The sequence below is a fragment of the Canis lupus genome, chromosome X (genome assembly GCF_011100685.1).
Source record: "Canis lupus familiaris isolate Mischka breed German Shepherd chromosome X, alternate assembly UU_Cfam_GSD_1.0, whole genome shotgun sequence".
NCBI lineage: Eukaryota > Metazoa > Chordata > Mammalia > Carnivora > Canidae > Canis > Canis lupus.
In genome coordinates, this window is record NC_049260.1 from 16,373,754 (window position 1) to 16,399,383 (window position 25,630).

Consider the following 25,630-nt stretch of genomic DNA (forward strand, 5'->3'; position numbering starts at 1 on the left):
TTATTTTCAATTGACAACCTTAAGCAAAGCAGGCAGAATGAAGTTTGCAATATTAAATCACTGTCAACTTACGCCTCTGTAAAAAGGATTGTCCAACTGACTGTTAGCTGGCGAACAACAATTTAGAAATCCATAATTTATGACCAGGCATGATGAGATCTAGAAAATATTTCCTAGGAAAGAAATATGTTTTAGCTGCCCCAGAGCAAAACAAGTCCTTTGTTATTAATACGCTGATGTTGTGACGTCTTTACTATTTCAGAGATAAAAGAGGGTTTTTTTTTGCAGATGTCAAGTGCCCAGTATTGCCGAAGCTATCAGAAAGTCTTGGAGACAGTTCTTATTGTTTTGCAAACATAGCCTCCTTCTACATACTTTGAAAGCTGATTTCAGATCTCTTTAGAGAAGCTTTCTTCTTCATAGTTTCCTTATTGGCTTTATTGCTTTCCTGTGCCAGCAAGAAAGCTATCTGAGCCAGCAGCACAAAGACTCAAAAACATTTGAAGCAGCAATTCGTGTTGTTACTTTAGAGAGTGTGTTTTTCTAAAAACACAGGAACCTGGGGGCTGGGAAGCTGCATGACTATGGACAGTGAGGCGAGTCGAATAGGACTTTATGATGGTTGCACTGTTTTCACTCCTCGGCATTAGAATTCTGGAGCACACCACGTGCCCAGAAGTCCTGTGGCCGTTGATGCCTCCTTTCACTGGGGGTAGTGAGGCTCGGGGGTTACAGACAGTGGCTTTGGATGGAGACAGGCCACCGGGGTGTGACTCACAGCTCTGCCAACTTACGGGGTGAGCAATATTAAAAGAGTTTGTGGTTCACCTTTCTCATCTGTAAAATGAACATGATGATATCAATATCTACCTTAAAGAATCTTTTCAAAGATTGAATGAATTAAAATTATATGTGAACCCTTAGGAAGATGCCTACAGAAAGCACACAATATATGTTACTATTAATGAGGGATAGAGAAAAAACAGTAATGAGTCGGATTTTCTTTTGAAAATTTGTCATCTGTGGAATGGTGTGTATGGTTTTCTTTTTCTTTTTTTCAACCAGGCTGTTAAATAATGGCAATGAATAGCTTTATAATGTACAAATGTAATGCAAAATTGTCCTGACAATTTTTGTGCTGAGGCAATATTGCAGTTAATGAGATTTTAATCAAAGCACAATTACTGCTGATTGAAAGTTGCCATGACAGTAACGTATTGGTGAGACTGATTATATTTAAATGCTGAACTTTAGCCCAGATATCTCCTCCCAGATCCAGACCCCTTTTGGATATTAAAGGTACCTCAAACTCAACATATCCCAAACTCATCTCAAACTTGGTCCGATTCCAGCACAGCCCAATTCAGTGGATGCATCATCACCTGTCCAGTTTTGCAAACCAGAAACTTGGAGTCATCCTTGACCCTTTGCTATCTCTCACCATATCCAACCGACCATCTTGCCAATTTTATTTAAATCTCTCAAATGTGGGCATATCTCTCCATTACCATTATAGAGAACCAAACTACAAATCGAAGCTACAAATACCTCACATAGACTATTGCTAGCCTAATTGGCCTACAATCATCTATTCTTCGCTCCATTAAATCCATTCTTCATAAAATCCAGATTCATCTTTTTTTTTTTAAGGATTTTATTTATTTATTCATGAGAGGCAGAGAGAGAGGCAGAGAGAGAAGCAGGCTCCCTGTGGGGAGCCGGATGTGGGACTCAATCCCAGGACCTCAGGATTATGACCTGAGCCAAAGGTCAGGTCAGATCAACCACTGAGTCATCCAGGCACCCCCAGATTCATTTTATTCTTGTAACTCACATCCATTTAATCAACCTTCTGGAATCACCAGTGCTCCCCATTTATGCTCTCTGTAAAAATACACAATCCATGACCAAGGCACACTGATTGCTCGTTGCTAGTAGACTACTCTCCAGGATGCTCACATATTTCTGCTCCTACCAGTTGAGCCGTATGTTTACTAAGAGCCTCAAACCTGTTTTTGTCAGTTTTTGAAATAATTACCCAATTTAATGAAGTATTATGCAAGTTGATGAAACATGAACACAGTCATATTTCAGAGAATGTTTTTCTCTGAAAACCAGGTTGAATGCTTTGGAAAGGCTCACTAAAGGCAGATCATTATAAAGAGTATTGTTCAATTAACTATGCGTCAGAAATCTGCAGAAGGCCTCATGAAATAAAGCCCTAGAAGGATTCCACACTCAGAATGCTTTGCAATTATCTTTGAGTTCTTTCTTAGAAGAAACTGAAATGGAAAGCCTAGACAACACCTTAAAGATAAGAAAGAGGCCACAGAAAGACACTAATCTAACCCATACTTAAAGTCAAAGTCTTGAATCTGCGCGGAGAGAATGGAGCATGAAGGCACATTTCAAATAAAATGTTAAAGGTATCCATGTGTCATTTTTAGTGATTCTCATTTTCTGGAGCTTTTTTCAACCAACTGCCTAATTTTCTATATGGATTACATACCATACTTTGAACTTAATATATGTGGATTCTTCTCTGTTGATCCTACATAATACACCAAAGTCCTTGAAATGGCCAGTAAGGTCTGATGGGGTGAATTGGCCTGACCTCATCTTGAACCCTTGAGGTCATCTTGAAAGTCGCTTCCCTGCCCCTCCCTGGACCCGGTACCAGCCAGCACCGCCTTTTCTCCCAGAGACTTCCCATGTGCTGTTCCCTCTGTTCTTTATCCCTCAGAATATTCCCTCCCCAGGGAGGTCAAATCCCTGTGGTGAGTGCTTTTGGTACATCACTTAATTTTTCATCAGAGCTTTTAGCACCATTGCAATTTTATATTTATTTTGTGGTTACTTGACTAGAGAGTCTGCTGTATTAGTTTCCTAGGACTGCTGAACAAATTACCACAATTTTGGTCCCTTAAAACAGCGGAATTGTGTTCTCTCACAGTTCTGGAGGCCAGAAGTCTCAAAGCAAGGTGTTGGCAGGACTGCACTCTCTCAGGAGGCTGTAAGGGAGAGCCCTTCCTTGCCTCTTCCAGCTTCTGGTGGTTCCTCGCCTCCACTGGCCTGTGGCTGCATCTGCCTCTCAGAGTCTTCCTCTGGTCTCTCAGGAGGACACTGATTGGATTTAGGACCCACCCTAATCCAGGACAATCTTATCTCAAGAACCTTAATTATATCTGCAATGACACTTTTTCCAAATAAGGTCATATTCACAAGTTTCAGGTGGGCATAGCTTTTGGGGACCTCTATTCAACCCACTGGATCTACCTGCTACACTAGACTCGAAGTTTCACAATGGCAGAAATTGTATCAGTCTTTGCCTATTGCAATGCCGGACTTCTAGTGGGTCCCCAATAAATATTTATGCTCTGAAAGAATAAATAGATCTTCTGTGTGGTCTCTAATGGTGGTGTTGGATTACTGACAGGCTGATGTAGATATGCTGATGACATTTTAAGTAAGCAGAATTCATCTCTAGAAAAACCTCTTTCGCTCTGCAAAGTAAGTACCTGCTATTTTGTAAATGTACCAAGCCCTCTTTTTAGATCACCTGGCCATCTATTTCATAATTGTTTCTTTAAAAACAATTATTTAAGTAATCTCTACACCCAACCTGGGGCTCGAACTCACCACCGTGAGATGAAGAGTCACACGGTCCTCTGACTGAGCCAGCAAGATGTCCCCATAATTCTTTAAAATAAAGCTTTAAGATCTAAGATCCAATTCCTTCTGGTTTCTTATCACTCATTTCAAATTTAAAACAGGGTCTGTTTACACTAGCCCAGTTAGCATTCAGTGAAGAGAGAAGCCTGGGGACAGCAAGAGGAGAAAAGGAGTGACAGGAGGCGATGCTAACAGCTAGGAACCACACTGTCTCACAAATGCAAATACCCTACAGCAAATGTCCTTTAAATAGAGTATTTTAGACTTCTCCATTTCTTGACGGTGATACTGCTTATTACGACTATTAGAGCTTCTAATAATACATGGAAGTTTCACTTAGGGACAGAGGGAAATCAACATCAGTGACCCCAGAGGACACCTCCCTCCTGAAAATCTGAAGCTCAGGCCACCCATTTTATGAATTTTTTGTCTTGAGTTAAATGTGGCACAGCCAGGGTGATTTCAGCATTGGATTTGTACATCCTACAATTATAGAAAAATGTATTTATACTATAAGTTACTGGGCAGAAGCTGTGTCTAGATTTCCAGACGTTATTTAGTGCTGTGGGATTTAAGAGAATGAGAGAGGCAGCACGCATGGTAGAGGTGTCACTGGTGACCCCCTCTTGTGAAGCAGGTTCCCTGGCGGGTGAGGTGAAGGCTGACTACAAGTCAGTCACTGGATCAAGGAGTCCTATCCTCTTCCTGATGAGAAGCAACAATTGATTTCTCTCAGTTTTTCTTCTAGCTGATGGATATGGGAGTGGGCTAATAACTTCTCTTCATTCCCAAGAGCTACAGAGAGGAGGCCCTTGAAAACCAACCATGAAAGGCTGTAATGCCCATTAGCAGATCATGACACCAGAAATTTAGTATTTAGTAAGCATCTAGGTGACCCCAAGCACTTAACCTGTATTATAGCAAATCCTCATAACAACCTGGTATGTTAGAGATTCCTAGGTTTGATTTATAAACAGGGAGAGGCTCAGAGAAGTTAAGACACTGGCTCTAAGTCACACAGCTAGCAGATGACCATTAGGTCTGGAATCCAGCCTGCCTGCTTCCAAGGCCATGTTCTCCACTTTGCCAAGCTGCCTCCCAAGGTTTGCTCTCTAAGGACAGGCGCTAGTGCTTTGGTGACCTACTGCTAAGAGAGTTTCAGATGGCCCCTGGGTTTCTTGCTTTTCAAACTGAGATATTTACACAAGGCGTATGCGGTGATGCGCCAGGGTAAGCCGAACCACATGATAAGCATGATGCATCTTTAATGTCAAGTCATTCACGATGCAGATTTTTATAAAAATAAAAATTTTAACACGAAACAAGATACTGAAAATATATCTCCTGCCTGGGGCTAAACCATCAGATGTCAGGTACGCAGAGAAAAGAAATCACATTCATCCTTCTCTACCTTTAGAAGGGCTTCTGTAAGAAGGCTTAAGAAATACTGCAGGAGTGTGGGAAAACCTAGTTGTGTGGGTGTATCAGTCGGGAAGGCAGAGCCACTCTAGGTCTTTCAGAGGGAGTTTAATGCAGGAAATGGTTTATAAGAGTGTGGGCCATGCCCAGGGAGCTTGAGGGGAAGGGAGGAGACTCCAAGAGTAGTAACTGGCAGGAAGCTACCCCAGAGATGGGAGAAACCACTGCTAGGACTGGATGAGCCAAAGGGAAGAGGCGCTGTTACCACAGCTCAGGAGTTTGCTCTTCCCTGAAAGTGTTCCCACACTGCGGATGCTCTGAGAATCCTGTCACTCCTGAAAACCTCCAAGGCCATCGGAGCCCGTAGCCGCACCTGATGTCAGATCTGCTACTGTCCCTGTAGCCCTCACGTGCTGGCAGCTATGGCAACTGTCCATCACCACAAGTGCTGGAAAGGCAGAGGGCCATCTGCTGTGCCACAGACACCACCAGCAGCTGGAGAAAAATGTCTTCTCCCTTTCTTCCACCTTCCGATCTCCTAGCATTCTTTCCCATTGGCAGAACCCAACCAGAAGCCAACAGGCAAGGGAGTCTGAGAAAGGTTGTTTGCAGGTATCCAGTCCTACAACAAAGAGATGGGTAAAGAAGGGTGGGAATGGTACACTCGGGCAATTGGGGGGCCTGTTATGTTATTATTTAAGATTTTATTTATTTATTCATGAGAGACACACAGAGAGGCAGAGGGAGAAGCAGGCTCCCTGCAGGGAGCCTGATACAGGACTCGATCCCCAGACCCCAGGATCATGACCTGAGCCAAAAGACAGACGGCCAACCACTGAGCCACCCAGGTACCCCTGTTATGTTATTATTAACATAAGGTATTTCCATGAAGGTTTATCTTGTATTTCTTCCCCAAGGAAGTTAGGGCCTATGTGTCTCATCTGAGAAAAAATAAATATAAGTATTCCTTACTTCCTCATTATCTATTTGGGTACTGAGTTCAGATAGTGAAAGTTTGGATAACAAGCCCAGATAGTGAGGGGGATACTTATTATTTTTTTAGTGACCAGCCTTTATTAAATGTTCCAGTATCAAGCCTCACCCCTAGAAGCATGGAAGTGCCAAAGACATCCATTGGATCCACTTCTAGATCCAGCAAGGCATCCAATGAGGACCCTATTGAGAATAATTTCCTTAGGAAAGCTTCACATACTTACTCTACAGTTAATGTGTATCCTACAAAAACAAACAAACTTTCCATGGTCAATACTTTCTTTTTGGTAAATGATGTATACCACAGCTTCCTTATTCCTGGCGTTTGCATTGGTTCTGTTTTCTACAGTTTACTGAGATGTAATTGATACCGAACATTGTATGAGTGTAAGGTATCTATACAATATAATGATGTGGTACACATGCATATTGCAAACTGCTTACCATTTTTTTATGGTGAGAAATTTTAAGATTTTCTGTCTTAGCAACTTTCAAGTTTATGATACAGGATCATTAATTGTAGCCACCATGCTATACAGTCACTGTTTGATAGGTTTGCAGTGCACACATACGTTAGCGTTTTTGAAAAGTTCTGCAGGAGACAACCCAGGTTAACCCAATCTTCTCTGATCCTGGGAGCCTCTCTTCACTAACAGCTATGAGTCCCGTGGTGCCATGGGAAGTCATCATGAGAGCCAGTCCAGTCAAGTTTTCCAAATTTTCTTTCAGGGAAGCATAATGTTAGCTCTGAACTTGATTCCTTGGCTCCAACTTTCCTCGCTTTCTAACTTTGGCAAGTTCTTTTTCACCCACTGAGGCTTCATTTCTTCGTCTACAAAATGGGGCAATAGCTACTTCACAGACTTACTCTATTTTGTGTGTGTGTGTGTGTGTGTGTGTGTGTGTGTTACCTAAGTAGAATTTATTTTTTTATAAATTTATTTTTTATTGGTGTTAAATAAGTCAATCGGAGAAGGACAAACATTACATGGTCTCATTCATTTGGGAATATAAAAAATAGTGAAAGGAAATAAAGGGGAAAGGAGAAAAAATGAGTGGGAAATATCAGAAAGGGAGACAGAACATGAGAGACACAGACTTATTCTAAAGACCAAATGAGATTGCATGAAAACTCTTTGGCAAAGTGTAAAGTACCATACAGATGTAAGGATCTTGGGCTTCTCAAAGGTCTGTTTGAGGTCCCCAACTCATAAGGCTGTTCTGGATGCTTCTCCATAGCAGGCCCTCTTGGGCAGAGTCCCAGTCATGGAACCCTTTCCTCACCTTCCTGTGATTCAACACTTACCTGGGCTTATCACACTTGTCTGGCTCTGGCTCTTAGGTGAATCCTGACAGCCGTAACTGATTCACCTGCCTCTCTTCTCCATTCCTTCCAGACCATCCTGGATGCTGCTGCTACAGATATCATTCTAAAACAGAGCTTTGATTTTTTTCATTCCCATACTTAAAATAAAACTTTCATTAATTCCCCTTTGGTACCACATCAAGTCCAACTATTCTTAGGTAGACATTCAAGAGCTTTTCCTAACCTCATCTGTCCTTCACCTCTACCACCAGAGTTCTAGTCATATAGCCCATTCCTTGCTCTTTACTAGAGCTCTAAGAAACCTAGGTTCAAATTCTGACAGAGCTGCTTTTTAGTTATGTGACCTTGGACATGTTACTTTACCTTCTGTGCCTCAGTTTCTCTCCTCTGTAAAAGGGGACAATGATAATACTTACTTTATGGGATTGCTCATTAGGATTACATGAGATAATGTATACTGAGCTCTTGGGACTGTGTCTGGCAGTATTAAGTAGTCAAGAAATGTCAGCTATTTACTATTAATATTTCTGTGATGATTAGAATCTTCTAATTTCCTTTCTCTTTTCCTGCTGCTTCTCTATCTGGGGATGCTCTTCATCTTAGTTCCACCGTTTAAAATCTAACTCATTTGTTTTTAATATAACTTTGGCAAATTACATTAGCTCTCTCAGCCTTTCATCATCAGCCTTCTTCATCCACAAAATGGAGAAAGTCATATATACTTCACAGGATTGTTCCGGTTCTATAGAAGACATGAGATTATATGAGAGCTCTATGGCAAAGTATAAAGTATCTTGCAAACCTTCTCTGTAAGCTTTCTTTGACCATTCCCTGCCCGTTCATCTTTGCTTTGACATTCCCTGAATGCTAGCATCCACTAGGAGTTTGGGCTTCATTTTTGGTGTTTGTTATATCACAGTCTCATTATAATTTGCCTTGGTATTTACATACATGTAGAGGTAGGAATCTTCTTGAGGATAAATCTGATGTCTTCAGTGGACATAGTGCAAGACAGCAGAGTAAGTTTGGCGAATTGAACTGAAACCCAAAATAAGAATACAGTTTTCTTTAGTTGGTCACATGGGCTGGTATATTTAATTTGCACATTTCTTTACCCCAGGAAAGGAATCTCTAAAGGTGAGATGCCAGCCTTCACTGAAGAGACTACTGGTGTAGACCAGTGCTGGTCAAAGGGTGGTTCCCAGACCAGCTGCATCAGCACTAACTGGTGGCTTGTTTGAGTTCAAGCATCTTGGTCTCTACCCCAGACTTACTGAGCCAGATGCTCTGGGGGTGTGTAGGAATCTGCATTTTGACAAGCTGCCAAAGTCTTCTTACACATGCTAAGGTTGAAGAAGCCCTGGTGTAGTCTTCATTTGACATTTTACAGAGGAGTGCCGATCCAACCTGTTCAACCAAAGGGAATTTATTTCTAGCAAAGTGAACCATGTTTTCAAATAAGTGTATTTCTTAGAATCTGACAGAGTTTTCTCTAGTTCCCCCAAGGTGTGAGGAGCAGTAATTTTTACTGGTTTACTTTTTCCGTGGTAAATTTTAATTTAAAAAAGAAAAATACTGTAAGAGAGAGAGAGAGGAAAAAAAAAAAAACCCTGGCACCTGCTGGTATCTTGTTAATCAAACCTATGCAACTGTGACTTGTTTTTTGCAAGCATATGAGGCTGTTGACCATATCCTCCACAAAAGGCTTATCCCAAACTGTTAAAGGAGACAAAATATCTTAGGTTTTTCTCTTTTTATACTTTGAAGGCTTTATCCTCCCATATTGCAAACAGTAATGGTTCACGGCTGGAACCTCTTATAAATGTTGTCTTCTCGGCGGCAGGAGTAAACACTTCAGATCTGAGATAGTAATTACTGTCACATGAAAAGCAGGAGACATATTGTGACTTCTGGGGCTGTCAGAAAGCCCTTCTTGCAAATGGCAACACTTCACAGGGACTTTTATAAGGTACAGTTTATAATTTCCATGGGTGATCTGTTATTTTAAAACACCAACAGGAAGATTAAGAATGTGTCGACACAAAAGTAACACCAACGAATACCCTTCGGCATCCCTAAACTTGAACCAGAAAGTTCCCTCGCCTTTTAAGGAAGATTATAATCTGCCAAGATAGAAAAGGGGTTATGAAAGGATTATGTTCTATAATAAGTTTAGGACAATCCAGATTTTTCCTCAAGCAATTGCAGACTGTAGCCTGATTTGTTTACATATTTGCCCTGACTGGGTAATTTGAGCATAGGTTGCTCCTAACACAAGAAGAAGAGAAAAGATGGCTAGTTTTGGAGAAATTTTTGCTCAGAAGTTTCATCTGTTCCTGAATTGTGGACCATTTTGGGGTCTCATCCTTTAGTGGGTTTCCAATAGGATAAATTATACGAGGTGTTTGTGAAACACATATGACCTAAGGACATTGGACTTCACTAGCCAGACAGAACTGAGTGGGATTAAATGAATTAATATGTGTAAAGCATGTTGCATAAAGCCTGGCACACAGCACGTGCTATAGCAGTGTTTGATAAATAAATGAGAAGCTCTACTTTGAATTAAAGAAGGTTTCATTTGTGCTTCTAGGAAGATTTTGGATTCAAAAATGGGTGGATCTCGAAAGAATGGGTATACTGGATGTAGACTGTAGAACCCCACAGTTCAATCGGCACCAATACCCTCTCATGACTGCCTGCCATGTAGGCCACATTTCTAGCCAGAATTGCTTGTGGCCAAGCAGAAGAGCAGAAAGCACATTGCATTTGTGGTCTCATCCTAGATAGTACTGCTACTTACCAGCTGAGGACCTTGGGCAAGTTGTTGTACCTTGCCCCGTTCCTCATTTTTCTCAGATGTAGAGACCTACGTGAGATAATATATATCGAAATGCTTTGTAAACTTGAGAGTGCTATTCATATGGATGGTTTTCTCCTTAGATATTAATTCCAGTACAACCGTGAGGGGCAGTCCACATACTTGGTGAGTCACTGGGGATGAATAGCTAAGAGTTGACATACTTCCCAGAGGGGTGGGGGGGATGCTGTAGCAGGAATGTCAGGAAACTCCCTTTGGAAGAAACGGTATGGAGGGAGGGAAGGGAATTTGCCATTCAAATCTTGTCAGAAGGGTTATCCAAAACATTCAGAAGTGTCTTCTCCAGGGATCCCTGGGTGGCGCAGCGGTTTGGCGCCTGCCTTTGGCCCAGGGCGCGATCCTGGAGACCGGGGATCGAATCCCACGTCGGGCTCCCGGTGCATGGAGCCTGCTTCTCCCTCTGCCTGTGTCTCTGCCCCTCTCTCTCTCTGTGTGACTATCATAAATAAATAAAAATTTTAAAAGAAAAGTGTCTTCTCCACTCACAAGAAAATAAGTTAATGGAAAACACCTATGGCAATCGCCACCGCTTCTCGCGTACCTAGCATCTAGTCTACTTTCTTTTCTAACAGAATCCTATATTTTTTCAGCCATGTGTCCTAGAGGAAGCTGATCCCATCTTCAGGGATAGCCTGGTTGGTTTAAGATTATTCCCATTCTCCTCACATGGCCATGTGACCTAATCTGGCCAGTGAGACTAGGACAATCTACTGGGAGGCTTCTGGGAAAAGTTTTCTCACTCCCAAGAGAGAGCCCCCAAAAGAGACGATCTCTCTTCTTCCTTGGAGTGCTGAGCTTGGGGGAGAGGCCTGGAACAGCTGCCGCCATCTTGCTGCTTTCTTGACGCTGAAGCCAACGGAGAAGAACAGAAATGCTAAGGGGTGGAGGTGGGTGGGGAGTTGGGGAGTGGAGCCGAAGACATTGTGAGCTGAAACCACCCCAACTGACATAGAACTTCCCATATGTTATCACAGAAATCATCATAGCCATCTGTGAGGTGGTGGTGTTGTCCCCGTTACATGGGATGAGGAAACCAAGAGGTGAAATCACTCAGGGTCACCCACCGTGTAGGTGGAGGATTTCGAGCTCGCACTGAGCTCCGTCTGACTTCAAAGGCTGTGCTCTGGTTGTTGCTTGGTCTCCTAAACCTCGCCTCAGATAAAAAATAGTGAAAAGGCAACGTACTCCCTGTGGCCATGAGGCTCGCTGAGCCTGGGAGTCGGACAGCCCGAGTTTTTTTGCTTTGCTTTGTTTTTTTTTTTTTTTTTTTTTTTATGTTGGCTTTGCTGCCCAACATCTGACCTTTCTGAACCTCCATTTCATCATGTGTAAGACAGTTGGACCAGATGTTTACTGAGGTTCTTTTTGGTTCTAAGATCTTTCGAAATGCTTGGTAAACCACAGGGAGGGATAAGAGAAAATAAATAACATACATTCGGTATCTTGAGAAAGGGCGCTGGGCAGGATTTCCCCTCTCAGCCTGAGGTTCAGGGTGGCAGTGAAGTTGCTGAAGAACAACAGAAGGTTCCATGTGGCACTAAGCAGGATAAGCCAAAACCAGACAGTTCTCACTACGGTGAAAGGAACAGAGCTAAGAAGAGGCCAGATGAGGGCTATTTTCTGTGGTGTCCTCCTCAACAAGCCAGCCAGCTGGATGGCTGTTTCTGATGAAGAGTCAGGTTCTGAAGGGCATTTGTGCTTTCACTTCCTCTGTGTTCTGAAGGTGTTTAAAACAGAGCAGGACTTGCTGTACCAGGCACTTTAAGATACTTAACTTCTGTTCCCTTATTGCTAGGAGAGTGGTTTCTGTGATGTTATCGCCCAAGATAGCCATAGTGCTTAGATAATCTTCAGCTGTGAAGTGAATCAGCAGGGAGGGAATCCCTAGGAGGAGGAGGAGGAGGAGGAGGAGGAGGAGGAGGAGGAGGCTCGCCCTGACCTGGGGCTAAGAAAGGAGGTGTGTGGGGGGAGGGGGGCCCTGACGGTTTGCAAGGCCCATCTACTCCCTTCCCTGTCTCATTTGTTTCTTAGGGCTGCCGTAAGGAGGCGCCACAGACTGGGTGGCTTTTTTGTCCCACAGTTCTGGAGGCTACCTCAAGGTGTTGGCAGGGCCATGCTCCCTCTGCCCCCTGTAGGGGAGACTCCTCCCTCACCTCTTCCAGCTTCTGGTGGTTGTCAGCAGTCCTTAGCGTTCCTTGGCTTGTACCTGCCTCACTCCAATCTCTTCCGCTGTGGTCACATGGCCATCTGCTCTGTGAGTGTGTCTTTTCTTCCGATGGGGACACCAATCACACTGCACTAAGGGCCTGCCCGCTCCGGGAGGATCGCATCTTAGCTAATTACATCTGCCAGGACCCCATTTCCACATACGATCACATTCTGAGGTCCTGGGAGTTAGGACTTCAACGTATCTTTTTGGGGGACACAATTCAATGCCAAGAGCCCCTGTCTAGGCAAAGTCTAACTACTACCTGAGTTCTTGCTATTTGAGGCAGTGGGTTGGTCTACTTGGGCCACTTTCCATGTTTCTTGAAAAATGATTCTGCCTGCAAGAAATTTTGGGGGGTGGGGAGGAGGAGGAGCTGGATGTTTCTGGAGCAGCTGCATAAGGATGTGGTCCCCCACACCAGCACTTTTCCAATGTTACTGTGCACACAGATCCCTTGAGGATCTCAATAAGCACCAGGTGCTGGCGCAGTATGGCATGGGGCCTGAGAGTCTGCATTTCTAGCAAAATCCCAGGGCCTGGGATCCCTGGGTGGCTCAGCGGTTTAGCGCCACCTTTGGCCCAGGGTGTGATCCTGGAGACCCGGGATCAAGTCCCACATCGGGCTCCGTGCATGGAGCCTGCTTCTCCCTCTGCCTGTGTCTCTGCCTCTCTCTCTCTCTCTCTCTCTCTCATGAATAAATAAATAATAAATATATAAAATCTTAAAAAAAATCCCAGGGCCTGGTGGTCACAGGGAGCCAGGCTCTAGGTCTAGGCTATATGATGGCCACATCTATTTACCCAGAATGACGAAAAATGATCATTCTTGGGATGTTTCAAAATTTCAACTCCGTATTAACCAGAAAGAAAGTCACAGTAAACTAAGAGTATCCCAAAACAAGAAAAAGCCATCCAGTGACGTTTTACCCGTGACAGTGAAGTCAGAAACATCTCTGCACATTCATCTGGATGAATAAAGTGTTTTCCAATTTCTGGGCTGTAATGACTAGTGGAGATGTGCATGTCAGAAGCCATGATTCTGAGGAACAGAGGAACTGTTTAGGAAGGTTTAGGGAAACCAAGCAACTTCCTGTCTTGGTGTGCCAGAAAAACTTCCTTTGGAGAAGCTTCTGGCCAAGGGTGACAGGGACTGCCCATTTCCTGCTGTGAGAAGTCAAGTAGCCAGATTTCATTGGGTCTCACTCCTGTTGGAAGCTGAGTCCCAAGGGCCCACCCAGATGATCTGAAGGCCACATCTGTGGCTTTTCTCCCACCCACACCTGTGACCTCTCTCACTTGGCCAGCTCTTTCAGCCCCTCGATGACTCCCAGACACTCCCCAGTCATGGTAGTTGGGACTGAGATGGGCATATAGGACCAGGTGGATGACCCAGGGTGTATCCCTTTGAGGGTCCAGCCTCTGGATGAACTCATGCAGAGTAGGTTCCAGAGAAGAGCAATCCTTTTGTGATGTCAGGGGCTGGCAATCTGGTTTTCCAAATTCAATAATGACCTGATTATTTCCAGCTCGAAAACACCCATGCGCTATTGGCTCCCTGACAATACTTAGCTGGAAGTTTCTAGGAAGATAGCTTTCTGAGTGTTTGGCACAGTGTATCTTTTGGGTCAGAATGTTAGTTTGCATGGTCAGCACTGCGGCTACAGGATTTGTAATAAAAGCCAACTCGTCAGACTACACATCCCAGTAACGTCTTCTTATTTTTCAGGGAAGGGGGAGAAAAAGAACAGCGTAGAGGCTTTTGGTTACCTATTGCTGAGTAAGAACTACCCCCAGAACTTAGTGGTTTGAAGCAGTAGCTATTCTACTTATGATTTTGTGATTCAGGCATTTGGAGAGGCACAGCGGGGAGGGCTTGTCTGCTCCACGGTGTCTGGATGCTTGGCTGGGTGGCTTGAAATGACTGGGAATATTGGCGGGGATGGCTCAGCTGGGGTCATATGTCTGGGCCCTCAGTTGTTTGCTGGGTGGCTTCTCCACATGGCTAGCTAGGCCCTCGCCCAGGAGTCTCAGAATTGCGAGACTTTTTCACTGCTAGCTGGCTTCCCCCTATGTAGTGGAAGCTGCCAGGCTTCTCAAAGGCTTGGCCCAGAACAAGCCCTCCGTCATTTCTGCCATGTTCTACTGGCCAAAGCAAGTCACAGGACATGCCTAGATTTGAGATGGGAAAGAGACTCCATTTCTTGATGGGAGGAATAGCAAAGAATTTGTGGCTATCTTTAATCTACCACAGAGAGAGAAGTGGAAAGAACAGTTTTTTTTAAAATTCATGTTCTATTTAGGTTCTGATCAGATTAAGTCAAGCCCAAGCAGCCAACAGAATTCCCTGTGATTCCTGGCCTCTTCCTCCCACTGGCCAATTTGTAACTTTGGGGTAGAGAGTCCACAAGTGGTCTTTGAACACTTCCGTCACACACAGCCACTCAGTCTTTTTATTTTTCAAAACTTCCATTTTGCTTTTCTGCCTTCCAGCACCCAGTCCTTTCTAAATGAAGGGTTTAAAAAAAATCTTTTGTCATGTATTTTTATGAAAATCATTGAAGCGGTACATAATTACATTCTCCCTTGCAAAATTATGCCAATACTGTAGCACACACAGGAAAACAAACAAACAAACAAAAAATGCCCCCTTACTTTGACTCTCCAACTACTCAACTTTGGACAAGTAGCAAGTGCAGTTCATTGTGCCTCTATATAGCCCCATCTATACATCTACTTTCAAGCATATGCGTACATAGACTCATAGCATTTTTTTCCTTACATGAGATCCAATACTATGTGTTATTCTGCAAGTTGCTTTTTCCATCTAACAGTATGTCATGGTGATGGTTCCGTATTAATATATCGACCCATTTTTTTCTTTTAGCCTGCTGTATATTAGTCCATCGGACTGACAAGGCATAATTAATACAACGACTCCCCTGGTAATGCACCTTTAGTGTTTTGTAATTGTTTTCCAATCACAATAAATGATAATTGAAATAACTATTCTTGCATATATACCTTTTTAAACATAGGTACGTGTTTTGATAAGGTAGATGCCTGGGTCCAGAGTATGGGTGCTTGCAAGTTCAACAGATATAGATAGCTGACCCTCAAAATGTAGAGTACCAAATCACACTCCTCCAATATTTTTCCACAATCTTGATGACGCTGGCTGTTACTAATGTTTTTCATTCTCCCAGGCTGATGGCTGGGAAAAAAAATGGTATCTTACCATTGCACTTCTTTCCTACAACTATTGGTTCTTTTTATTTCTTCCTCTGAAATATCTTCTGTTAAAGTCATTTGCCAAGTAAAAAAGTATGTTCTGTATGTTTTTGCTAAATATTTCTGGGAGCTCTTCACCTATCAATCTTTTGCTATTTCCTACAGCTAAATTCCCAGATGTGGAATTGCCAGGTCAAAGGATTTTTCAAGTCTTCCTGCAGATTGTACTCTTGGAAGGGACTCATCTCACCACATTGATAAGCTGAGTCTCATTTTTCATCACTACACGAGCTCCCTGTAGAGAGGAAATAAAGCTGAGAACTATACACTAATACATTCTAAGGCTACTGGTGCCCATCTGTACCAAGCTACTTTACATATAAGTAGCAAACTTTTTCCTTAATGTAGCTGAACTGATAGGTGGCTCACCGGCCAGGACAAGAGCTGAGAAAGATCTTTCATTTCATTCAATGACTTTATATATATTTTTTTCTCTCTCTCTCTCTTTTTTTTACTGTAGATTTATGTGGAAAACATAGACTCTGGCTCATAACATTTGCTGAGTACCTATTATGAAGAAGGTATTGTTTAAGGTCCTGCTGCTTATTATTATGACCTGGAATCTCTGAGGATAAGTTAAATTTCTGAATATGGCGGTACAGTTGGGGAGGCCATTTTCAGTTCCATATCTCATGTGTGTGTGCGTGTGTGTGCACACGTGACTTGAACTGTGAGCTTTGTGAGGACTTGGTTACAGAACTTGTTGCTGAAGTGCTAAGTTTAGCTGACTAGCCTCTGAACCTCAGTGTGGTTCTTGTGTTCTCCTCTTACAACAGGTACACAGGCGGTTAAAAATGTTGCGTTGTTAGACATAGCCGTAAGCGAAAGAGAAAACATTAGCAAAGTTGAGAAAGCAGATAACTTGTGTGTGGACATGCACAGGAAATAAACTACTCTTAAAGGAAATATGATTTAGGAGATATCCAGGACCTCATACAAACACTTCGGTCGTTTGAGAATTTAGAAATTGCCTTAGCATATGTGTTTGACACATTTTATTAAAAACTGTTCCTAGAGAAATAGTTGTGCTTAGATGATTTGTGTTTCAGTTACCTGAAGCCCTTCAAAATCTGGAACACTAAATTCTGTACCATGAATGACTGAATAGTTATGATCAAAGGTCATTTTTGTTGTTGTTGGTTTGTTGGGTAGACTGGTGTGGTGACTTGTTCAGTTGAAACCTTTGAAGCAAAAGCGGGTACCCTGTCCGTACATAGCACGGGTGTGTTTCCTGTTGATAGTCATTAATCGGAGGGACACAGTTAATCCTAGTATGATGCAGGCACATGGTATTTGAAGTAGGAAGGCTTGATTTGAGTCCTGACTTCTTCCTAATTGATTGGCATCTTTGGGAAGTCACCTAAATCTTAGAGCCTCATTTTCTTATCTGTACAATTGTTAATGCTGGCCATAGAATTTTTTGCGAGCACCAGACAACCTTTGGATGGGAAGGCACTTTTTAAACATAAAAGTGTTCTTCCAATGTGAGTTTTATTATTTTGCCATTATAATAAAAAGAGGGGCACTGCATTCATCCATCCATTAACAGTTTCTGATTACCTGCCATGAGCAAGGCATTGAGCTAAGAGCGAGAATAATGAAATAAACTGGACCTGGTTCTGCATTGTGGTTTACAGACCAGTGGAGATGGTGGTCAAGATAATGTCCAGTCCAGTCCAGTCAAGGCTGTGTTGAAGCTGGCTCATTTAGGCTCACAAGAGCTGACTGCTGACTTTTCAGGAATTCTCTGAGTAGGCTGTTAAACACAGTCATTGTTAAAAATTATGTATATAGTTGACTCCCATTATTCACGGATTCCATATTTGTGAATTCGCTTACTCGCTAAAATTTATTTGTAAGCCCCAAATCAATAGTTGGGGCACCTTTGTGGTCATTTGTAAACATGTGCATGTGCAGAGCTGGAAAAATTCAAGTTGCCTGATTTGCACGCTCCTAGCTGAGGTCAAACAAGACCTTCTTGTTCCAGCCCTCACATACTGTAAATGAGTTTCCTTTTTGTGGTATATTTAGTGCCAGGTTTTTCACATTTTTGTGCTTTTTGTGGATGATTTCACTGTTGAAAATGGCTCCTAAGTGTAGTGCTGAAGTGCTGACTCGTGTTCCTAAGCACAAAAAGGTTGTGATATGCTTTATGGAGAAAATACATGTGTTAAATAAGCCTTGTTCAGGCATGAGTTATAGAGCTATTGGTCATGAGTTCAATGCTAATGAAGCAGCAACATATAGTAAATAAATTGTCTTTAAACAGAAACATACATGAAACAAAGTCATGCATTGATTGGTTGGCAAAATATTTTGACCAAAGGTCTGCAGGAAACTAGCCCTGTAGTTCTTCTAGAAGTGACAATTCGGTATTTGCTAATTGAGTATTTGCAGCAACTTTACAGAACTATCGTGAATAACGAGAATTGACTATATACGCTTACAATAAAACGAATTATATTACACAAAAGGTAGTAAAGACAACTCCTTACTTCCTAATTATTTTACTACATATTACTTTCATCTATGCTCTTGAGGTTATTTACGTGTATTATTATGGCTGTATAATAGAACTACGATACAGTGGAGGATCTGTGCATCTCTTTCCAAGCCCCCATGGTCAGTGATGACAAGTTGGTAGTTAGACACTGGCCACGGTGGGAGTATTTACATGGCAGAAATCAGCAAATGCTACAAATCAAGGCTCCTCCACCTCAGCCCCCAACCAGTTGTTAAACATTTACCAGAACACACCTGCCTTCAGCTTTCTTTAGGGGCCTATCTTTGTGCTACTGGAGCCAACTTTCAGACACCAGGGGAGAACCACGTTATTAGGAGTTCATCTCCCCCAAGCGCCACTCTGGGTCCATTAGCCGATGACTGGCTGGTGCTCTTTTGCCTCGAGGTGGCATTTAGATTTCAGAGCCCCCCAAGGGGTCCACATGAGCTGAGATCCCCAGATCTCTGAGGTCATACTCTTGTTAGGCTTCCTGCCCCTTTCCTCTCACCCTTACTGGTTTCTCCTGGGAGCTCTTCCTTGATAAATCACATTGTACATTAGCGTGAGTCTCAGGGCCTGCTCTTAATGCATGCCGTTAGAGACAGTACTCCAGAAAACCTGAGAAGAAAGTCATGGAGCTGGCAATGAGTGTGCAGGTATCTCAGGCTGGTCCTGAGGATCTACTGGCAGGTCTTGATTTTCTGGCTCTAACTCCTCCTTGAGAAGGCAATGCTTTTCGGTTTTATCCTTCCATTGCTATGGTCTCATAACCCGTAAGCAGGCGTGAATTAAAAGTTTTTTAGGTTTTATAGTTGCAACTTAGGTGCCTAATGCATTCACATTTGGATAAAATATACGGCATTAGTGGAATGTCCTTTACTCTGTCTAGCTTGTGGGTGGGTTTGCTTCTGCTGCGCTCCGCTAGTGGCCCTGAACTCTGACATGCAATAATAAATCAAGCTTTCATCAAGTTCTTCTTAGCGTGTTGGGAAACAAAAACCCTATAAGCAATGCTGCAACAACTTCCTTTGAAATTCTAATTTGTTTTACCATGATAAAACAATGTGATAAGTAGTCAAGAAGCCCACTGTGCTGTTGTAAACAACTGGAATATGATTTTCTAAATAGTTTCTTTATTTTCAGATTATTCTTGCTCTGGAGTTAGCGAGTGTCAGTTTAGATGCAGGGTCCAGTAATTGTGCAGTAATTAAATGCTTGCTTGGGAAAACAATCTTAGATCACTGAATTGCTTTATTGCATTTTGAAAAGCTGAAAGGGCCATTCAATCAGGTAGAGGCTGTGTGTTTGTCTTCTAAACCAGACTTGTCATAAATTATTCACACGGGCAAAGACTGGATTTGAAAAGGAAGAAACTTGGGGCATAGGGCAGTTATTGTTCCGACAGTCATTGGAGAGTTCAGTAGGCCTCATGAAAGGAGGTCTGTCTTGAGGATTCCTGGCAAGATTCTGGGGATAAGGATGAAGTGCCTTCCTAGCAAATCTGCTTTTAAACTGAGACCACTCACTCACCGGAGGGGTTTTGCTTACTCTCTTGGATGCCGCTCCAGTTCAAACAGCCCTCTGGAAGAAAGGGTTCCCATCAACTTGTGTTGAATTACATAATTTTGAGGAAAGCATAATAATGTGATTTCGCAAAGTATGACATAGGTGAGAGAAATATTAGTATAAACATTGGGCATCATATGTATTACTGCATATAAGAGAAATTCTTCGCTGAAACTTCTAAATACATCAGTTTGCATTTGCCCTAGAATTTTTTGTATTGAGGAATAATTTACCTATGGTAAAATACACAAATCTTAAGTGTATCATTTGACAAAGTTTTTTTTTTTTAAGATTTGATTTATTTATTCATGATGAGACAAGGAGAGAGAGGCAGAGACACAGGCAGAGAGAGAAGCAGGCTCCCTGCAGGGAGCCCAATGCGGGACTCGATCCTGGGACTCCAGGATCACAACCTGAGCCAAAGGCAGACACTCAATCACTGAGCCACCCAGGTGCCCCCATTTGACAAAGTTCTTAAAAAGATTTATTTATTTCAGAGAGAGAGAGAGAGAGAGAGAATGTATGTGCATGCATGAGCGGGGGTGGGGGTGGGTGGGGGGGTGGGGAGAGGGGCAGAGGGCGAGGGAGAGAGAATTTCAAGCAGACTCCCCACTGAGTGCAGGGCTCGACACAGGGCTCGATCCCATGACCTAGAGATCACAACCTGAGCAGAAACCAAGAATCAGATGCTCACCCCAGGTGCCTTTGTGAATTTCTATCTGTATATTCTATCTGTATACTTTGTGAATTTATATCTGTATCTGTTCTATATCTAAAGATAGAGAACAATTCAGCCACCCTATAAAATCCTCTCATGCTCCCACACAAATGACACCCTCTCCCAGAGGAAACCACTACTCTGATTTCCAATGCCACACATTAGTTTCACCTGTTCCTGCTCTGGCTCCTTCTGCTAGGCATGATACATTCGAGATGGTTGTAGTATACATCAGCACTTCATTCCTTTGTACTGCTAGGTAGTATTCTATTGCATGGCCGTACCACAGTTATTAGCCCATCTCTTGTTGCTGAGTTGTTCTGCAGTTTTTTGCGTACTATGAGAAAAGCTGATGTAAACATTCTTCTATAGGTGTTTTTGTGGACAACGTACAGAAAAGGGCTATTTGGACACTTCTTTCTTTTGCATATATACTCAAGAGTAGCACTGTTGGGTCTGCCTTCAAAATTTACCAAAAAAATTACATATATATATGTAATGTATATATATATCACACTCATACACATGCCAATCAGAAGAGTACAGAGAAAGTGACTGTTTCCCTGATATCTGTTCTTGGCAAAGTGAGGACACAGCCTTGTACTTACTGCCTGATGACATTATTTCAGCAATTAGACTTGGAATATTTCAAGTGATTGCTTAGCCATAGGGAATTGGAGAAAAAGAACTCAGATTCTTTCTTGGTGAGAAGAATACAAGGTCCTGTGTGTCTGAACAGATGGAAGTGTTCAGGATCCCTTGCACAGGAATGCTTAGTACCTTGGAAATTAAGTTGGGACCCATCGCCTGGAATTAGGACAGTTTGGTTCACCTTGGTATCACCCATGGCTAAAGATAATCAAACTGTGTTGGGGGAAGGAATCCAAGCAGGATGGATTATGAGACCTTGGTACAGACAAAGGGCCATGGGGCTACCAGAATTGGCCTGGTTGTTTCCCCAGAGGACCACATTTGAGAGTTATTCTTTGCTACCAATCCTCTGATAATGGAACTGGGTTGCAGACCAGCCTAGCCACAGAAGAGGCCTGCGAAGGGGTTATGGCGCCCCCTGAGGGACACTGAAATGTTCCTCCTTACAGGACATAACTTCCCCATCTGGGGTCAAGTTCAAGTTGCGTTGAGTATCTCAGAGATCACTACTTCTATAATCCTCTTTGAAGGTTTCAAAATAAATGTCACGTATATTGGAGTTTTACTGAGAACAACCCAATTCAGAGAAGGCTTGAGAGGAACATATACAATGTTTAAACTCTCATAAAGGGGAGGACAAACCCTTTTTGGTTTTTCTTTCTTTCTTGTTTCTGGTAGAAGGGCATCACGTGATTGGATAAGTTCTAATTTTTGCTTTGTTTGTTAATGAAGGTGGTAGGGTAAGATGACAACCTCATCTTCAAAATTCTGTAGGCAAAATGCCTCTACAAGATGGCTGTGAGCCTTTTGTGTCTTGCTGGCTCAGGGTGTAAAATGAGCGATTCTGAACCCACGCCAGTACCACGCTTCCAGCGAGCATTTGGAAGTGTGTGGGAGCATTTTTGATTGTCACAATGACTGGGGGGCGTGCTACTTCCATTTGCTGAAGTGGGGGAGAGAGCGAAAATGTCTAGCGCGAGGAAGAGCTGTCCCATCCAAAATGCCAGTAAGGGCCCCTGTTGAGAAATACTTTTTCTTTCCCCCCTCAGGCGATCTGGAGCCGTTTATATGCAATTTATATTCAGAAGGTTTAACAACACAAACAAAATATGTCAAGTAAGTGAAAGTTAGCAGACTGAAGAAGCTTATTGAGACAGAAGGAGTGGAGCTGTCTGGTTTTGGACATCCTGAGTGTATGATCACTTCACCCATAGCAGAAATGGGGCAGTACTCACCACTGACCGTAAGTGGAGTATGGAGGTGGAGAGATTTGTTTTCCAGGCTCCCCAGCACTTTTGTCTTTATTCTCCTCCAGACTTTCACTCATCCTGCCCCTTCTTCTTCTGTGCTTCTTGGGATAAGGAAGCAGCTGATAAATTCATTAAGTTGTGAGAGCTTTCTCTTGCTCCTCCTAGCAGGATATCAGGAAGGAAAGAATCTCAAATGCTGGGATTTCAGATGTGGGGGAGGTAGGTAGGTGCTTTTGGCTGTGAGGTATTTCTAGAACTTCTTAAATTATTCCTGGGCAAGTAATAACTTATTTTCCTGTGAGGCTGGCTTTAGATGTGGAAACCAAAGTGTTAGAATTTGCCGTAACCATGGCAAAGGGAGTGAAGGGGGGACTGGATACCTTTGTGAGTTCACTGGTGTATGATTGGGCTGAACAGACTCTTTTGAAATATCAAGTTTAGAACGCACCATGTGCCTCGTCAACTTGAAAGTTCTATGCATTTTTGACGTATTATTATTATGCCGAAACTTCCTAGTATTTTTCATAGCACTTATTTCAGAAACTTACACAAAATATCCATTCGATAAATGTGTCCCCAGTGAAACACGTGATCAGACAGAGTAGCAGTGGGGCTTACAGAATAAGGTCTCATGCTGGCGTACCTCAAGTCAAGTCGGCCTGAGAAGGAAATCTTGCTGCAGTCTTCTTTTCATTTCCATTAAGCACTTCCTGGGAGGGAATTCTTTTCCTTTGTGAACAGGATTGATGAGAGCTCTCCCCCAGGCTTCCATGTGACATGGAGTTATTCTTTATCTATTCAATTCATAAAGGAAGGGTTTGGGGGACCACCGCCAGTGTCCCTGTTATCCAGTGCCTGACCCAAATGGTGATCATGGGAATCTAATTACAAGAGCCCCTGGGATTACTGGACCAAGATTCTAGGATCAGAACGTCAGGGATATGATGATCACTTCCTTCCATAGTTGGGAGGGAATCAGAAATGCCAAGATCTTAAATACCTATTTATGTTTATTGAGTAACTCTTGTGCCAGCCACTATGCTATGCACCTGGGACATGAAACTGAGGAGGACACGGTCATGCCTTCACGGTGTCCACATTCTAGGGAGGGTGCTGGCCAGAGGGTCTGAACCTTGGTTGCAGATTATAGTCACCCAAGGAGCTTAAAAAAGAATGCCCAAGTTGCACCACGTTCAGCAAAATTAGAATGTTTGGGGGTAGAACCCAGACTTCAGGATCTTTTAAAGGCCCTCCTACCCGGTGATCCTAAAGTGCCCGTGAGGCTGAGAAATACGAGGGAAGGGGGAGAGAGGCAAATAAGTAAAGACAATTTTTGATGAAAACATGCCAAGTGTTCTGTAGAGGTAAAAATCAAATACAGCTGGAAGAACACAGAAGCAGCAGCTACTTCTCATGCCCAAGAGCCACTCTTCATGTTGTCAGAGCTAGAAGAGCACTAATGAATGGTGAGCTCTGGAAATAAGAACAAGGGCGGTATCTGAATCCTTTTCTTTTCTTTTTTTTTTAAAAGAGTTTATTTATTTATTCATAAGAGACACACAGAGAGAGGCAGAGACATAGGCAGAGGGAGAAGCAGGCTCCCCATGGGGAGCCTGATGTGGACCCGATCCCAGGACCCTGGGATCATGACCCGAGCCAAAAGCAGATGCTCAACCACTGAGCCACCCAGGCGTCCCTGAATCATTTTCTGATAGAACACATGCCCCTCTGCAGATCAATCTTTACTGGTGACTTCGGGGGTTTGAAAATGAGAGTTGATCATTTGCGCGGTACACTTCCCACTCATTCTTCTGGCCTCCCTGTCCTTTCATCATACGCGTACAGAGCATGCTGAAGGCCGCGTACAGGTTAGTGGTTGCTCACATATTAAAATACAAAAGGAAAATGAAAGCTCGCTGTTTCTCTCTGCTTGTGGGAAAAACAAAACAAAACCCTTATTACAGTATGTGGTGTGGTCTTGTGGCTAAGCCTGGACCTGAAAATAACAATATAAAAGAACCATTTAATGTATTAAATTTCTAGCTCTAAACACATTAACTGTGATCCTTGTAATGCCCTCTAGGAAAGTATGATTATCGCTGGTTAGGGGATGAGGAAACCGGCTCTGAGAGCATGAGTAACTTGCCAAAGCCGCGTGTCTTTTTGGCGGCAGAGGTGGGATCCGAATCCATGTCCGTCTGACTGCAAAATGCTGCTTTCCATGTTGCATTTGAGCTTGTTATATCTGCCAAGTGACTTAGTCGGGTGGGAATGTTGATGTATTTATGGGATTCATCTCAGTATCACACTGACACAGTGGAGCTGGCAACGACTTGAGTATTTTTACCGGCCTCACTCCCACCACCGCCACCACTGGGTGTATGGATCTGGTGGATGAACTCTTAAATAAATCTCAATGGAAGGGGGAGATATCTTGTAGGGAGAAGTAATTTGAGGGTTCACTGGGCCGTGAGATTATAAAAATAATGAGAACTATAAACTATCTAACTGGATTTTTAATTAAAAAAAAAAAAACCACAAGACAGGATTTAATTGTGCATTCTAGAGGAATGAGCTTCCAGAATGTGCAACGATGTGGCTACAGAGTAACTGTACTAACTTCCATTGCCACACCGTTGCTAAAGAGATCTGAGCTTCTGGGGGGAGGGAGGAAAGAATGAAAAACGACCTAAAAAAAAAAAAAAAAAAAGAGAGGAAAAAAAAAAAAAAGAAAAACGACCTAAACTCTAAAAAGCAAACAAACTGCCACCATTGCCACCATCACCACCCCCAACAGAATCCAAGTGCTATAGACTGGATGCTTATGTCCCTCCCCCCACCAATTCCTATATTGGAATCTGAACGCCTAACGTCATGGTATTAGGGGGTGAGGCCTTTGGGAAGTGCTTGGGTCATGATGGTGGACTCCTTATGAATGGTATTTATGCCCTTATGAAAGAAACCCAGAGAGCTCCCTCACCCTTTCAGCCATGTGGTGATACAGTAAGAGGACACCCCTGTATGACCCCGCAAATGGGCCCTCGCCGGACACAGAATCTACTGGTGCCTTGACCTTGGACTTCTCAGCCTCCAAAACTGTGAGAAATAAGTCTGTTGTCTATAAGCCCCCCAGTCTATGGTGTTTTGTTCTAG

The 25,630-nt window shown here is 42.9% G+C and overlaps 1 long non-coding RNA gene across 1 annotated transcript; it reads right to left on the reverse strand.

Moving 5' to 3' along the window:
• Window positions 1–8,462: 8,462 nt before the first annotated feature.
• LOC119868163 lies at window positions 8,463–22,811 on the reverse strand. The gene is made up of 2 exons (XR_005385913.1): window positions 22,463–22,811; window positions 8,463–8,818 (listed from the first exon to the last, which is right to left on the reverse strand). It is a non-coding gene; the product is annotated as an uncharacterized LOC119868163 (long non-coding RNA).
• Window positions 22,812–25,630: the final 2,819 nt, after the last annotated feature.